At 35.7% G+C, this 17,424-nt stretch overlaps 1 protein-coding gene and 1 pseudogene across 30 annotated transcripts in view; both read left to right on the top strand.

The window, feature by feature from the left end:
* HDAC9 (histone deacetylase 9) overlaps positions 1 to 17,424 on the top strand; it is a 911,611-nt gene that overhangs the window by 416,332 nt on the left and 477,855 nt on the right. The gene's annotated exons all lie outside the window — the stretch shown is intronic.
* LOC140609502 (ATP synthase subunit ATP5MJ, mitochondrial pseudogene) lies at positions 6,479 to 6,661 on the top strand (annotated as a pseudogene).

Below are 17,424 nucleotides of genomic sequence, written 5' to 3'. Positions count from 1 at the left end.
AATGGGCTTTAGGCACTCCCTGAATCCTTTGAAATTTTCTGTACACTAATATATTTGTGTACATGTTCATTTTTCTTAGAAGACTGGCCATTTTTTGCCTAATTCTCCAAGAAATGTGTGACCCCAGTAAATGTAAGTAATTATTTTAGGAGTGATAAAAAATGTAGCTATTTGGGTTCTCAGACCTGGGATCAGAAGGCATGCATTAAAGGCACAGGTAGGGTACTCAAGCTAAGCTTACCCACAACCACAATGCACAATAGCGATCCAGAAGGACCCCCCCACACACACACACACACACGCACAGAAATATTGGAAAAGTAGAAATAGAACTAAAACCAGCCTCATTTCAGAAGGACTAGCCATTGTGCATAACAAGCCCTAAGGGAACCACCGTGTCACAAAGCAGTAACTGATAGGCCCCATGATGGTTCTATGTTCTCCATATTGTGGGCATCTTTAAAAGCAGGGATATATCTAAGCAATTTTGAAAAGAGATCCTTAAAACAGTAAAATGGCATTTAAAAAATATTTTGAGGAGAAGCTTCGGCCATCTGAAATGTTTACTCCTATATGAACTAAAACAGATATATGAAGTATAGGATGTATCTCCTGCCCCATAAAGCTGTTTTATGATGGAGAATTAATCTCTACATCCAGAAGCCCAGTGCCTTGTTTATTAGTTTTACATATATTGGTTGGCTCCATTAAGTGACTGAGAAACTCTTTGTGTAGAATGAAACTAAAGCTTGGTTTTACAAGGCCCTACTTCACTGACCAAAATGAAAAAGATGCTAGCAGAAACTATAGTTTAGATATTATGCCTTGGGAAAAATATTTCTATTTATATTAATGAGCTTATGAGTGAGGTCATCACAACTCATTCTAGGAAAGATCTCTGTCAGTGTAATCCTATCTAGAGAAACTTAAAAAAGAGTGATGTTTGACTTGGCATTCTAAGTCAGAAACAAATTATATGACAAATGATGCCAGAGTTTTTCACTAATGTCAGATAGAGGAAAAGAGTTATTAACATGTATCAAACACCCAAAAAGTGAAGATCTGTAAAGTACAGATACAAACAATAAATCAATAAGAAAAATACCAGTAACTCAATAGAAATATGGTCAAAGGTATGAAAAACATATCAAACAGAAAAAAACAAAAATGGCCATTACATAAATGGGTAGGTGATCATTCTCAGTTATGCTTAAAACATCAATGAGGTGCCATTTTCACATCCATTATGTTAGTGAAAATAAAAAGACTCCTATAGTAGGGCTGGAGGAAAGGGCACAAGATTTTGTATGCTAGGGTATTTGTTTTGCCTCATTATTTATAGTGATGAAAAATTGAAGGTGGTTTAAGAATTGGACAGTATAAAAATCAGTTGCCATAATCCATATTCTGAAATGCTATATAGTCATTAAGATTAATAAGTAATGTCTAAATATATTAACATGGAAGAATGGGATAGATATAATGTTGAGTGTGAAAAAAAAATCCCAAAATGTGTAATTATATACAATAGGGATGGTAAGCTTAATTAATAGATGTATGATGATATTGCTATATTACTGTTATAGGAGCAATAGAAAAATAGCATTTTAATCTAAAGAAAAATTCTAGAATGAAACAGCAAAGATAAATTGTTAGTGCACCATATAAATTTAAAGGAAGAAAGCATTTTTATGTCAGTGTGTTAAGTTAAAATTGAAAATATTAATAAATTTATTTCAGTAATAAGATTAATTATACATGTCTGGAACACCTAGGTAGTTCATTCGCTTAAGCATCGACCTTTGACTCAGGCCATGATCTTGGGGTCTAGAGATCAAACTCCATGTTGGGTTCCCTGCTCAGCGGAGAGTCTGCTTCTTCTCTCTCTGCCCCTCCCCTCCCTCCTCGTTCTCATTCTCTCTCTCCCTCTCACTTTCTCAAATAAATAAATAAAATCTTTTTAAAAAAAGATTGATTATACATATCAATGAGAGCCTTTCCGTATAGATCAGAATACTAAAGTAATGATGCTGTGTTTTTGTTTTCATTCTGAGGACCATCTCTTGCAGATAATTTTTATTTATAGTTTATTATACTGTCCTCTTCTTCCCCCTTTACTTTAGATATAGTTCATGGTTATAGAAGTGGGTTACCTGTTACTTGCAGAAATGTCACTCACTATTAATATCACTTTGCAGCACAGAAATTTTTTAGCATAATTAGAGGCAACCAGCCTGCTTAAATAGAGTTGGTTAATTAAGTTATAAAATTCTAAGGGAATATGATGAACTAAAGTAGACATGTGTAGTTAGAGCTTTCTGTTCTGCTTTTTTATCAAATGTTTCTGGCACCTGGTTTTCTCAACTGCCCTTCTGTTGAATATGGTTTTCAAATTGATGTGAGGAAGAGTCAGTAGTGCTTTCTGGACAAGTAAGCTCTTCATTTGTAGAGTAATGCTATGTCAACACACATTTTCCAAAATAACAGTCCTACTATCCTCAGTGTCTTGGAAAGAGTTACCTGATACCCAGAGAGTGGAGTAAAACTATCCTAGAGCCCTGGTCCGGCACCAAGCAAGAAGGTTTATGAAAGAAGATAGCCCAGAGAGCTGGAGCCCTGCTCTGCTGTGTCGACATGTCTAGAGCTCAGAATAAAATTGAGTTTCCTGCTTTAGCCATAGCTGGGTCTTAAAATAACCTGAAGAAATTATAGTTCTGATTACATAGAAAGTGAAGGACTTAGAACATTCTCCTAATAAAGCCATGAGAATGACACAGAGCTTAGTCATCAGCAGTCCTTCCCTAACAGGCATTTTAGAGAGAAAAATAGAGCTTTGAAATTGGATAATTTGATTTGAAATCCTGCCTAATTATTTTAAGAATGCAGAAAACCTTTCTTTTTGGCCAAAAAAATAATGATCTGGAATCCAATTATGAAAGAACAGGCTTTTAAAATGTTTGATATCTCCAGTAATGGAAAAAAAAATCCTGTATTTAAAATTACATTCTGCTGGAAATCTCATTCTTGGATGTCTTGCTTTTTGCATTTTGAATGGAGGAATTTAATGTAATTTCCTTTTGGAAACATGGCATTGGAAAAATTAGATGGGATGTTTGATTCTGTGTTGGATGCTATCTACTAGGGTACAGATTTTGAGAGCAAACACTTCAAGTTTCATTTTAATTCCCAAAGGGAGATATCTGACTTAACCAGATGCCTTGAGATTTGTCACAACATAGATTGTTTACATGGATTCAGTGCCCAGTTATGCATCTATTTGATTAGCACACCCTGAATAAAATAAGAAAAGTGGATAAAAGCTTAATAATTCCAATTTTAAGAATTATTACTATTACTATTCACGGTTAATATGCTATTCCAAAAGACATGTATTGCCACACTGTTTCACCATGTTTTTTCTTATTGTATGGCTTTCTCAGAATATTGATTCACACAGTATTTGCATTGGTGCCATATAAAGAACATGACTGATCATAAACAATGGTCCAGAATTTCCAATTTTTAGAAAAAGAATAATAAAACCAGTTAAAGGGAATCTATATTAAGGTACTTACTTTTTTACTTAAAAATTAAAAGATAGACATTCAATTAACAAAACTTTTTTGCTAGATATCCTCAAATGGTTCCAGTTATTTTTACTACAAGGTTAGCTGGACTTTCACAGAATTTGTCTATTTTACATAGGATTTAGATTTAACTAAGTCTTAGAAAAGTGCCTTGAAACAGAAGGTTGAATAAACATTTGTCCAAGGAAAAATGAGTTATTGAAATATTATGTCTTTTATTATCACTCTTGTAAAATGGTGGTGAGACAACTTAGTAGAAGTGACTAACAACCACGTATATACGAACACAGGATGTAAGTCTCCAAGGTAATCAAGACCATCAGGAGGATGTTAGACCAAAATTAACACTGAGAGAAATGTGTTATGCATATATTACAGCCCACGTGTGGAAATCTGTTCATTTATAGAGAGATTGCCTCTCTGTGAATGGCTAAGTTGGCTCTTCCAAGCACAAAAAAACTCTTCGGGCCATTCAGAAGTAAGAGCCACACACTGAAAGATTTTAGACCATGAAGTGTCTGATTAGTAGATACGTCTTTAGATATAGGGATAGAAATTTTATCAGAGACATATGGATGTGGAAGACTCTGGGAGTGAGGCTACAGGCTGAGAGACTCTGAGGAGCCAGAACCTTCGAACAGTGTACTCAGTGCACACTCCCAGCTCTCTACCCACATTTCCATTTCTTCTCTTGATACTAAGGCTTGATCATTTATTCCTAGCCAAATTCTTCCCAGACCTACAACTAGACAGGATATAGTATCTTAGCTTTCACTCAGAAGTTTATTTGCTAATACGAAAACAAGAAATAGGCAGTTTACAAAGAAGCAAGCATATAAAATGGCTCTTATTTCTTATTTCTTGCCCCATTTATTTAGACCTTCTAGGTGGTACAACTGAAATGAGATCAAAGATGTGTCTTAAAAAGTAATAATAATCTGTGAGTATCAAGTGCCATGAACTTTCAGTGGATGATATTTCATTTGTTCCTATCCAGAACCTTCTTTGTAGGTGGTGGGAAAAAAATGAGGAGACTGAAAATCTTTGGAAAAAAAGGAGTGCCTCGGTGGCTCAGTCGGTTAAGGGTCTGCCATCAGCTCAGGTCATGATCCCAGATCCTGGGATGGAGCCCTACATTGGGCTCCTTGCTCAGCGGGGAGTCTGCTTCTCCCTCTGCCCCTCCTCTGTACTCATGTTCTCTCTTACTCTCTTGAATAAATAAATAAAATCCTTAAAAAAAAAAAAAAAGAAATGCAACTTTGGTTGCAGATGGAACACTCCTTAAAATGGGTTGTGTGCCTATTGTACAGCCTGTTAACTCTTAACTTACAGTTGTAGGTGCCTGGGCAGAAATAGAATAATGAGAAGGAGCTGGAAGGACCACAAATAGAGAAATCAGGAATTAATGCAAAAATCTAGAGCACCTAGAATGACTAGGAAAAAAATCTAGAATGACTCTTTTTTTCTAGTATTTATGACTGAGTACATGTGACACCACTCTTCATTCATTTGACAAGTATTTTTTGAGTGCCTCTTATGTACCAGACATTGTGTAGGTGCCTAAGATCAATGAGGGAAGAAAACAAAGCATCTTGTACACTTGCCCTCATGGAACCTGAAATCTGTGTGTGTGTGTGTGTGTGTGTGTGTGTGTGTGTGTGTGTGTTTTCTTCCCATTGCTTGTCCTGCTACCCATCTGGACTGACAGATGTATAGTAGAGCCTGGTGGGGAACATTGATCAATTTTTACTGAATGAGGGAAGGAAGGATGAGAGTAGAAAAACCTTAAGCAGTGAAAGCATAAAGCAAAAGGTATCCTATGGAAACTTCAGCATCTGGCTGGGTTGGCTATTCTCAGGGTAATCAAGTATGAGAGATCTGAGGAAATTGGGCCTTGGCATACACACACAACACACATACATCTACATGTATACATATATTTACATATATAGTGAATATGAGAAGGATAATCTACATGTAATTAACTGTTGTATTTCTTTGAGAACTGAAAGTTAACCATTTTTTATACTTGAAGAAAACCCTAAGTTTTGCAGGGATTTTAAACTCAGAGTTACTAGTCAGTTGTAAATTTCAGATGTAGACTATTGCCTTTTCTTATTTAAAGGAACTGAAATTGGCCTCAGGCATCTATCTACTTTGTGATGAGGCCTGCTATCAGAGCTGTGGTTGGGAGGGGCTTACACTCTATTCTTAATGGTTAGTCTAAATTAGGGCAAGGACACAACTTGTACAAAGGCTTGATTCAGGATAGCAGTATGTTATTTGTTGTGGATTTAAGATATTTACATCTAAAGCTAATGGCATAAAATTTTAAAAGGTAGTAATACATGTGAAAATAAAGTTTAAGCTTAGGGGAAGAAGAAGATTAAGAGAGTAGATATATATATATAATATACATATATATTATATATATATAAGGGCTTTTGCATAATTTTATATATATAAAATTATATATATTAAATATATTTATATTTATATATATACTATATATATATTGTTTCTTTCTCTGGGTCTCTTTAGAGATTAAGAGAGATAGAGATTTGGAGAGTGAATAGGAGTGAGTAGATATGAATTAAAACATTGCTTACGGGATCCCTGGATGGCGCAGTGGTTTGGCGCCTGCCTTCGGCCCAGGGCACGATCCTGGAGACCCGGGATCGAATCCCATGTCGGGCTCCCGGTGCATGGAGCCTGCTTCTCCCTCTGCCTGTGTCTCTGCCTCTCTCTCTCTCTGTGTCTCTCATGAATAAATAAATAAAATCTTTAAATAAAAAAAAAAATTCCTTACTGGATTATTACCACCTCAACACCTGGTTCAAAATATACATGGAGGGTATTGCAGTGGCCTGAGCCAGGGGTCTTGTGTCGAGATGCTTCAAAATCTTATTAAAAATGTTTGGGTCCCCATGAATCCCTACTATACCCAAGCTTACCAGGAGACTTTGTTAGGAATGGGGTTGATGAGTGTCATCATTTATAAAATCAGGAGTGCTGATGAAAGAAGTAAAGCTTTGAAAGCCTCGAGCCCTGAGCCTGCTCATGGCCATCATTAATCAGCTCCAAGAACACATCAGATGGAACGTCAGTCTGGCTGTAAATCTCCACACGCTCTGTTAGCCGGGAACATGGAGCCCCGACGTACACTTGTAGACGTGCTGTGTCCGCTGTGGCGTGAATAAATGTAGCTGTGAGGTGCACAAAAAATAAATGTAGCTGTGAGGTGTGTGTGTGTGTGTGTGTGTGTGTGTGTATACACACACACGACACACGGAGTCTGCCTAAAAGATTTTGGGTAGGAGGTATTTGTAATAAAATTTAGTGATTTAAATATGATATGAAATAAAGATAGAAAAGTATGTATACAGAAGGAAAGTTGCCTTTCTAAATGTAATGTAATACACCATCAAGAAATCTTGGGAGACTCCAAAATCATCTTAAGATTTAATAATAGTGACATATTTAAGTTTTTAGTATGTCATTCATTATGAACTAGAGAAAACTAAGAAACTAGCCTGAATCAGTGAAGCCTCCTAGGTTTGCATGTTATAAGGGCATGTTTGCCCTTTTTCAATTGTTTTTATAGGACAAAAATTACTAATTATTTGATAAATTTAATTTCAGAGCAAATGTGTTGACACATGTAATGGCTTGGACAAGAATCAGATATAATACTATATATCAAATAATACTGGGAATTTAAAACTGATAAATGTTATCAGGGTAGACTTTTATTATTTTATATACTTTTAAAAAGATTTTATTTATTTATTTGGCACAGAGAGAGAGAAAGCACAAGGAGGGAGAGAGTCAGGCAAAGGGAGAGGGAGAGGCAGGCTCCTTGTGCGGCAGGGAGCCCGATGCAGGACTCCATCACAGGACCACAGGATCATGACTTGAGTCAAAGACAGACACTGAACTGACTGAGCCACCCAGACACCCCTGGGGTAGGTATTTTAAAATGATAGAAATACCAAAGTCTTCAATTCTTTTTCTTTTGAAATTTCTTAATCACTTTGGTAATCACAGAAGATAAGTCTTTAAAATAGCCAAGTTTGAGTGTTTATAAAGTAATTCTAGGGCAGCCCCGGTGGCCCCGCAGTGAAGCACCACCTTCAGTCCAGGGCGTGATCCTGGAGACCTGGGATCGATTCCCACGTCGGGCTCCCTGCATGGAGCCTGCTTCTCCCTCTGCCTATGTCTCTGCCTCTCTCTCTCTCTCTCTGCCTCTCATGAATAAATAAATAAAAATCTTAAAAAAAAATAAGTCTAATTCTCTCCAAAAAACTGTAATCCTATAATTCATCTGCAGTCTTTAGTAAACTAATCCATATGGGTATTAAATAATGTTCATTATAAACCATCCTGCTCAATTTATGTTTTTGTGAACACTGAATTGTTTTACCTTTTTTAAGCTACTGTTTTATATATTCCTACCTTCCCTTTTTTCATGTATAATGTAGGGTATCGTTTAAAATTAGAAATGCTCCTGAAGTAATTTTTATATATATATATTATATATATAATATATATATATATATATTATATATATATATATATATAAATGGCATGATGAAAATAGGATTTCTCTTTGAATATTGGACTGCCATTTCTTGTAAACTAAGTCTGGCCTTGGAGAGTGGAGTAGGATGCCCCACAGTCTATTTTCTGGAGTTTGGATTCTTTGGCCTTGCTCCCATCCCACTTTGAGAACATACAGTTCCTGAACTGTTTTCCTACAAGTATCGTTTACTTTACACATATGATTCCTAGTTCACCTGACTGTAGTTGCTAACTGCCAGGGCTGCCTCTCTAGCAGTCCATATTTCTTTGTTACCTAAGACATAATGTCCTGTAGTTTCTCTGTTTTGTGTCTTTACATGTCACCCAGCAAATGTTCTGTACTAGATGAAGTTCACTCATGGTTTTAGTTACTATTTGAGGGGTGCACAAAGAATCACTTCCCTCAGGAAACCTGCAACCTTCATGGGAAAAGTCTGCAAAGTATATAATGGATTATTATATGAATTTCTTGATGTATGATACTTTGTTGAAATTAAATAGCATTATTTTTAAGTTACTGTTTGAGAATTCTTGTATCCTGAATCATCTTTCTCCTAGAGTGATGCAGAAGCTCTCCCACTGACCACTCCCACACCGAAAGGAACATGCTGTGAACACTGCAAATAAACTATTAGAACTCAATGGCCACCCCATATAAAGGTGCTCAAATATTTTAAAAGATGGTGTTTTATGAGCAGTGGAAAATTTGTCACAGACATTTCAACTGACACTATCTTTATTACTACTCTACATCTACATCTGAAGACTCAGACTCTAGTAGTTGTAATACAATAGATGTAAAAGGTAGAAAAAGCCAATTCTTGTCAATGTGTCACCAAACATATTATCAAAGTTAATCTCATAAGGGCATCAGAGAAATTAAAGTTGCCTCTGGGCTCCATGTTATAAGAACTCCCTGAAATCCCAGACTACCTCAGTAGCTGACTGCATACAGCAGCAGGAAGCCTTCAATTAACTGCATCAGTTCTATTTGTAGTACAAAAGATCTGTGACTTAGGATAGCCTACATAACTTAAAAAGGAAAAAAAAAAAAAAAACTCAACTCGATCTTAACAGTATCCTGAAGTACAGCCTGAGAGAAAGGGATACATGGGGTCAGTCAGGAGCATGTAGGATAGTAACTAATTCAAAGGCAAAGGGGTCTTAGGTGGAGCTTTAAAAAATCTGTCTAGTCAATAAGAAATTTGGTGAAAATGTCTTTGAATGAAAGGTAAGCCAGAATGTAGAGCAACATTCTCCATTTTAGAGATGTAACAGTAAAAGTCAGCAATCTGAGATGATTTAGTAGAGAAAAAGATGAACTTTCAGAAGAATGGTGGGTTAAAGAATTCTTGGGGTTCTACATAGAAATTCACATGGATGAAAGATCATTTCCATGTGATTTTCGTCTGGCCATTTCTAGAACCACAGCAAAGAAAAAGATAGAGGAACTTTAAGAGAGAGGGGCCAGGGGGTGGTAGTGGTTCTGAAATTTTCTTTTACTCTTTGAAAATTTTATTTTACCTTTTACTAATTTTTGAGAAAAAAATTGGAGAGTGAAACTTGCAGGGCTTTTGCATAAATTTAAAGCTGAATGATGTACATTTTGCCATCGTTCCTCTTCCCATTTCACCTCCTCCTTCTTCAGCTTTATGGATGTATGTCTAATTAAGTAAATCCATGGTGTTGTAAAAGAATTTTGAAGCACTGAGAAAACTGTTGGGAATCTCTGGGTAATGTCACAAAATTAGATTTAAAAGTTACTGAAAGAAATATTGTGGCTCAATAAGGAAGTTGTCAGGTTTGTGATAATACTGAAAAAATATCTGTATTGGTTTTCTCTAAATTAGGCTCACAATACAAAAGTCATTCTGAGAGTTTTAATTAGGATAAAAAGCCTGATACATTTTGCAAAAAAACAGTAATTAGTTTTGGTATATAATTTTTATGGAAAATGTTCAAATGAAAATAAAAATCTTTAAATAATATTAAAATGAGAAGATATGACTTTCCTATTTAATATATTCATGTGGAATTTAAATGATGAAAAATGTTAATACGATTTTACTTTTTGAGTTCTGAACTTACTGGAATGTTTATCCTGTTTGTCTCTATATAGAAGATAAAAACATTTTTTTGAAGATAAAAACCAATTTTAATTTAAAAAGCTATTCTATGGGCACTTGAGTGGCTCAGTGGTTGAGTGTCTGCCTTTGGCTCAGGTTGTGATCCGTGGGTCCTGGGATCGAGTCCCAGTCAGGCTCCCTGCAGGCAGCCTGCTTATCCCTCTGCCTCTCTCATGAATAAATAAATAAAATCTTTTTTTAAATAAAAGCTATTCTACTATTTTATGGAAACTGTCCTTCATACAGAATATAGTTTCCATGAGTTGTTTTCTAAAAAATTTTAAGTCAAAATTGATTATTTTTCATAAAGCTAGTATATTTTTGGAGCTAAAATACTAAATACTAGTGTAGTATATTAGAAGTATAGTGTAGCATGTTAGCGTAGCGGCTTATATATAAGTGCAAACAAAAAGATTATTAAGGTAAACCAATATATTTATAAGCCTAATGAAGGAAGTGTAATAAATTCTTTTTTTTGGATCTTCAGACTGAATGGACTTTCTGGTCCTTTACTCAAAATTCTGAGCTATGTTCAGTAAGACTAATGCTTATTCTTTTTTGTCCCTTTACTGACTGTTCAGTAGTCTCTCATAGAGCATTGAAGCTGACTTAAACTCGTAATTATATACGAGGAGCATTCTTTTGGGTTTTGTTCTAGGAGATCACTTCTAAAAGTGGTACAGTGCTTCCAATTTGTAAATAATTTTCAGTAACAATATTAATAACATTACATTTTATGGTAGTGGTAGATACACAAGAAGATAGGAATCAGTGGGAATGGGGACTTGGTATGGAATGTAGCTTATCCTCTATCAGAGTACAAAGCATTAGGGCATTAGCCCGGTGGCTCAGCAGTTTGGCGCCGCCTTCAGCCCAGGGCCTGATCCTGGAGACCCCAGATCGAGTCCCATGTCGGGCTCACTGCATGGAGCCTGCTTCTCCCTCTGCCTGTGTCTCTGTCTCTCTCTATGTGTGTCTCTCGTGAATAAATAGATAAAATCTTGGGAAAAAAAAAAAAGAGTACAAAGCATTAGAAGGTAATCATTCCCCGACTCCATTGCTCTTCCCTTCAACTTCAACAATTTCCTACCCAGTCTAGAGCATATATATTTGAATTATATACATTGCCAAAGGAAACACAGAAGTAAAAAACCTAAGTTGAAATAGCGATTTCAGTTATCGGAGTTTTTCTAGGGTTTACTTGCATTTCATTTCTGCTTTCTTGCTTGCTGTCTTTGTCCTTCTGTGAAACGTTCGTCTGGGTGTAAAGCCTTTTTTCCTTATGCAATTCAATAAAAGAGGGCTTCAAAGAGCTAAACAACACAAATGAGTGGAAATTTCCTATATCCAAGAAGAAAGTGGAGACTAGGAGACCAGGAATCACCGGAAAGGAAAAATGTTTGCGTAATGGTGAAATGTCTTTATGGTAACCTTTTGGGGAAAGAAAAATACTTCTTATCTTTCTCCTTTATTTTCCTTCCTCATCCAAAGGTCATAAATTGCCATAGGACATAAAAGCAAATCAGAAGATGGTAGGAAATTAGTCAATAGGAAAGGGGGGGGGGGGGATGGTCCAGACCAGAATGAGGATGGAGATAGTACTTTTGTCCATTCTGCATTGTTTCCATCAAACACTTAGTTTGGAGAAATTGACAATTAACATCTGAATATCAAAAAAAAAAAAAAAACATCTGAATATCCATACAGATTTCTAACATAGATGCCAAAATAGATTGATAGATACTTAGTGCTTTAAGGATGGTGCAATTGTAAAATAATAAATATTATTTCTAAAAACGATATTATTAACATCCTGTGGAAGCTACTTGGAGAATTGAAGGAGACTCACTCATGTGAGATTAGCCAACCCCATGACTGCTTCAGAACATAAACAATGTTTTACATACTAGTGTTGAACAAAAAATGATACCCTTGCTAAAAGCCACTTCTGCTGTGTGGTTCCAACAAATGATTTATACATTTAATGAGATGGCAGGGGATTTTTTCAACTAATGCAAAATATTCTAAAAAAAAAAAAAAAAACCCAAAATAGAAACTCTTATTGAGAAGTCTCTAAAAGGGTTTGAAGTTTTTTTATTTTACATTTATTAACTTTTTATTTTATTAAAAGTTCAGAAATAGGTTATTGGTCATGCATTGCAAACTCACCATCTGGGTCCACCCCGGATTTCTGAGGGATTTCCCCTAATGGTACAAACCTGTGAAGATGTATTTCGTGTTGGTAAAAGTATGGAGTGCTTAATTATGTACACATGTGTAATATGTGTAATATATATTATATATATAACACATATGTAATATATACGTGTGTTTGTGTAAGATGAAATGCATGTACATAAAATACATGTTCTTGTAAAGTTTTGGAAATTTAAACACAGATATATAGCTTTAAAAATTCATATCAATCAGTACAGAAAAGCTTACAATGAAAGAAACTTGTTCTCTGCCCCATTTCACCTTACTCCCAGTTCTGCTTCCCTTGTTAGCCAATTTTAACAGTTTCTGACTTTTATGCTTTTAGTAACAACATCTTTAGCTTTAAATAAAATGTTTGATATATTCACTTTAAACACTATTGACTTATTACATGGTAATGAGAATAACTGATTTTCCTCTTCCTTTCCCACTTCATAATATAGTTACACCATTGTTACTAGTTTTTCCAATTATTATTATTTTAAGTTTTTGTTAGTGCTCAGTAAACCCACAAATAATAGGGCTTTTTACTGGTCCTCAGTTTACTGTGGTATATGTATGCAGGTTTGAATAATTTGAAATGTAGGCAAGACTACAGTACAGTAGACTGGCAATATAAACACCATATAAATGTGCTTTATTAAGGACTGTTGTTACACTCAAATTTCTATTTTAATTGAAAAAATAAGAGTTTAAACCATTTGATATAAACTGGAGAAATTGTTAAATGATAATTTAATTTCTTCAAATACTTTTCTCTGATGTTTATGTAATTAAGAACCAAATAAGAAATGGACTCTAAAAAAATTAGGAACTTAAAAAGTTAAAAGAAAATTACCTTTTTCTATGGTTGAAAAAAAAATCAAACAGCTCTAAAGTTAACTCATGATGTATATGTTGCTTTTTGACAGTCTTCAATAGATAAATTTATGAATTTCTTATAAATAAAGAAATAGGAAGGAAAAACTCCTCTGTTCCTTTCATACTTTTCTTTCTGCTTCATCACCGGCAAAATGTGCCTATGTAAGCAAAACTTAGTGCCTTTAATTTCCCAAAACCACAATACACTGTCAGAGAGTTATACTGACCTCAACTTCATTACACAAGCAAAGGGAATGTGTTTAAAAAGTTGATGCATGATGAAAAATGGACTCTATGTTGTATCAAAATGTTGATGATTCTGAAAAGGAATATTACAAAATGGATTTTTATTGTCCAAAGTATTTGTTTGCTCTTCTGCTTTGTAGTGGAAGAATTAAAATACTTTCAAATTGAAGGATCACATTTCAGCCTCTATATTCAGGAATACCATTGTCTGCAGTGAGATCCAGAGCTCTCTTACCCATGTCTTTCTAACTGGACTAAAATATTTGACTAATTCAGAATAGAGGGATGGGAAAATAAGTGGTCTAAATATTTACTAAAATATATTCTGAAAATCAATTTGTATTAATTAAATAATGCAGTTTTTGTGGAATGTCATAAACACCCATTTTCTACCTTCTCTCTCTCAGCTCTGTTGTTGACCATAGTGCAAGCTGACCAGGCCTTAAAGACTAACTTGAATTTCAGGTCTTTTATGAATTGGCGAGTAAAATTATTAAAATGTTATATATCAGTTCTATACAGGTTTTTAGAAATAAAAATAAGGCATGTATTTAGTTTAAAAAGTATCAATTCTTATAATCAATATAGTGGTCCCCTGCTATATCTCTAATTTCTTTTTCCAGTCCACAGTGGCAACCACCTGTAGCAGTTATTGTTCTTTCTTCTAGCTTTTACCTTCATAGTTCTAAATAATGTACTCATACATGAAATTCTTAGTTTATAAATTTTAAGCATTATGTATGGTTTCCTTGCTTGGGGAGATGAGGAATTTCCTCATAATATCAATTTAGATGTTCACCCACAAGTGTACCCATGCTATGTGCACACGTACATATGGACATACAAATGTGCACATACATGCACGTTTCCTTTTTTTTTTTACATGCACGTTTCTTCTCCACTCCCCAACCCCAGTGACTGAATCTTAGTGATAAGTAAAATCACCTAGTATTTATATGACTAGTCAAATGTTTGACTGAATCAACCATGCCTCTTGTTCAATTCTGCCCTTTTCTTGGAGTTAATTATAAATTTATTCCCCATTTATCTGATTTTCTGTGTTTAAATATCTCTGCCATGTGTTTATAGAAAAATATTGTCCAGGGACACCTGGGTGGCTCAGTGGTCGAGCGTCTGCCTTTGGCTCAAGTCGTGATCCTAGGGTCCCAGGATTGAGTCCCACATTGAGCTCCCTATAGGAACCTGCTTCTGCCTCTGCCTATGTCTCTGCCTCTCTCTCCCTCTGTGTGTGTGTGTGTGTGTGTGTCTTATGAATAAATAAAAAAAGAAAGAAAAGAAAAATATTGTCCAAACCTGCAGTATTTCAACTCTGTCTTTTCTTTAAGTTTTCAACGCTTTTCTACTGTGAACTGGTTACTTTCTACACATGGCACTCATCCTGCATCTTTTCCTTTTTTCTTGGATGATCCCCTCTTTCTCAGATCCTTATGGTTTTTCTTTTGTTTTGGTTTTCTGAAGAAAATTTTATGATCGCTTATATTTTTTTGAGTTTTTACAAAGTGACTGAAAATGTCATTTTTCTCTCCATGTTGTTAATAGATTTGCATGGTGGGGCAGAGAGCACCAGTTGAAAATCACTGTGAATTCTAGTCTCAGTCTGATTCTCTTCCCTTTCTATGTGGCTTCCTCATCTCCTTTGGAAGCTCTTTAGACTTCTCTTTATCTCTGTTCTAAAATTTCACATTTTTATGCCTTAGTCGTCTTTTGCCGGGTATTTCTGTGGATCTTTCAATTTGGAGGCTCATTTTTTCCAGTGCTTCAAAAAGTTCTTCACTTTTCAAGAACATTTCTTTATCAGAGCATACTGTTCTTATTTTCAGGTACTAGACAACTTTATTATATAGAGAATATTAATCATAGTTAATCAAATCTCTGTTTTTCTACTCGTGGTTTATGCTTTTTTTTTTTTGTCCCCACCCCTTTAACATTTGTTTTGATCTCCCAAATGTTGGGAGCTTTCATATTTAAGAGGGAGCATTTGCTCAGTGAAAGCTCATTATTTGTGTGGCAACTGTGGACTGGACAGCTTTCTCTATGGGAGCCTTGAGTAGTTAGCAGCTCTTTGATTGGATTTATCACTTTTTGTGTGCTCGTGATTTTGGGGAGTCCTTGCATATTGTCTTTCAGTTTCTTCTCATGAGTTGTGCAGTGTCTCCAGAGAGGACTCTTCAGGCTTCTACTTGATGGGAATACACTTGGCTGGCAGAGCTCACTCAGCAAGTACATTGGCAAGTAGGCTATGCAGAGGTGCACCCAGTGTGCCACTTTCAGCTCTGAATGCATGTCAGATTTTTTTTTAAGATTTTTAAATTTATTTATTCATGAGAGACACACACACAGAGAGAGAGAGAGGCACAGGCACAGGCAGAGGGAGAAGCAGGTTCCATGCAGGGAGCCCGACGTGGGACTCGATCCCGGGTCTCCACGATCACACCCTGTGCTGAAGGCGGCGCTAAACCACTGAGCCACCCGGGCTGCCCCCATCTCAAGTTTTCTGGTAGCACCAGGGCCCCCCTCTCAGTTCAGTTCATCCAGGGAATAACTCTCTAGTCTTGTAGTGCTAACAGCTGCACTATGTGCAAAAGTTGCAAATAGACCTGGAGGGGAGGAGAAATCTTGTGGCTACTGGGGAGAGGAAGGACATGGCAGTTTAAATGCTTTGGTTAAACCAGCCCCTCTGTTTGGAACCTACACCTGATCACGCACCTTCCTTAGTGCTTTAGTGCCTGTGCTCATAAGTTGTGAATCTCTTGGAGATTCTCTGGCATGAGCAGATGGGCACCATTCAACAGGGCTGTTTATCACTGTTCATTTCGCTCGTCTGCTATCAAATTTCATTGAACTCTTTTGTTCACTTTTGTCATCTCTTTTATTAACTTTTTTTATCATAGGCTTACAGAATTTTAAACATTTTACTACCAATTATGATATTTCAAAGGAATGAGAGATAAATGTCTTTGGTCAGCCCATCATTTTTATTCAGAAGTCATATAGTTTGTAAGTCATCCCAAATTAATATTACGAGTATTACCATTGATGTTGTTATTACTGTTTGTAACATGAGGTATTTTAAGATCAGAATATTGGAAACTTCCCAAGAAATCTCCTACAATAGACTCCTGAAAAACTTCAGTATGGTCAGAGACCTGATCCACATCATAATTTTAGTGAAGATGTCATAATATTAAATTTTGCAATGGACATTTGTGACCTCTTTCAGTTATGTATTCCTTTTTTTTTTCAGTTATGTATTCCTATCTACGTATGTTCATTTCTTTGGTGATAGTTCCTCCATCCAGAACTCAGCTCTTCAGCAGTCTCATTTTATTGGTAACAGATGCTAGAACACGATATCAGAAACATCTTTGAAACAACCTAAGTTTGCATTTTGGTCTACAAATGTTTTTCTAGGGGTAGTCTGTAGGAGCCCTAGCCAAAAAGCATTTACTTGTGTTTCATAACCAATTATAATAGCTTTTGAGATGTACATTTTAAATACACAGAGCTCAGAAAACAAAAAGAAAAAAGTAAGAAGGAAGCCTATTAGCAGGCAAGAAACAATCTATGAAATAATCAACCACAAGGCAGACAGAAGTAGAAATGGTAAACAAAGGGACTCAAACTCCTATTACCAGCTTTGTAGCAGAAGGTATAGATACACCACCCATATCTCCAGAGGCTCTATCTTTTTTTATGGTTGGCTTTTGCCAGCATAAGTCTCTCTTTGCCTGAGAGTTTTCTTTGGTAGCTCAAGCCTACACCAGATGCCTGTTACAGGTGCATCG

Source organism: Canis lupus, chromosome 18, assembly GCF_048164855.1.
Source record: "Canis lupus baileyi chromosome 18, mCanLup2.hap1, whole genome shotgun sequence".
NCBI lineage: Eukaryota > Metazoa > Chordata > Mammalia > Carnivora > Canidae > Canis > Canis lupus.
This window is presented reverse-complemented; position numbering and strand designations above follow the sequence as displayed.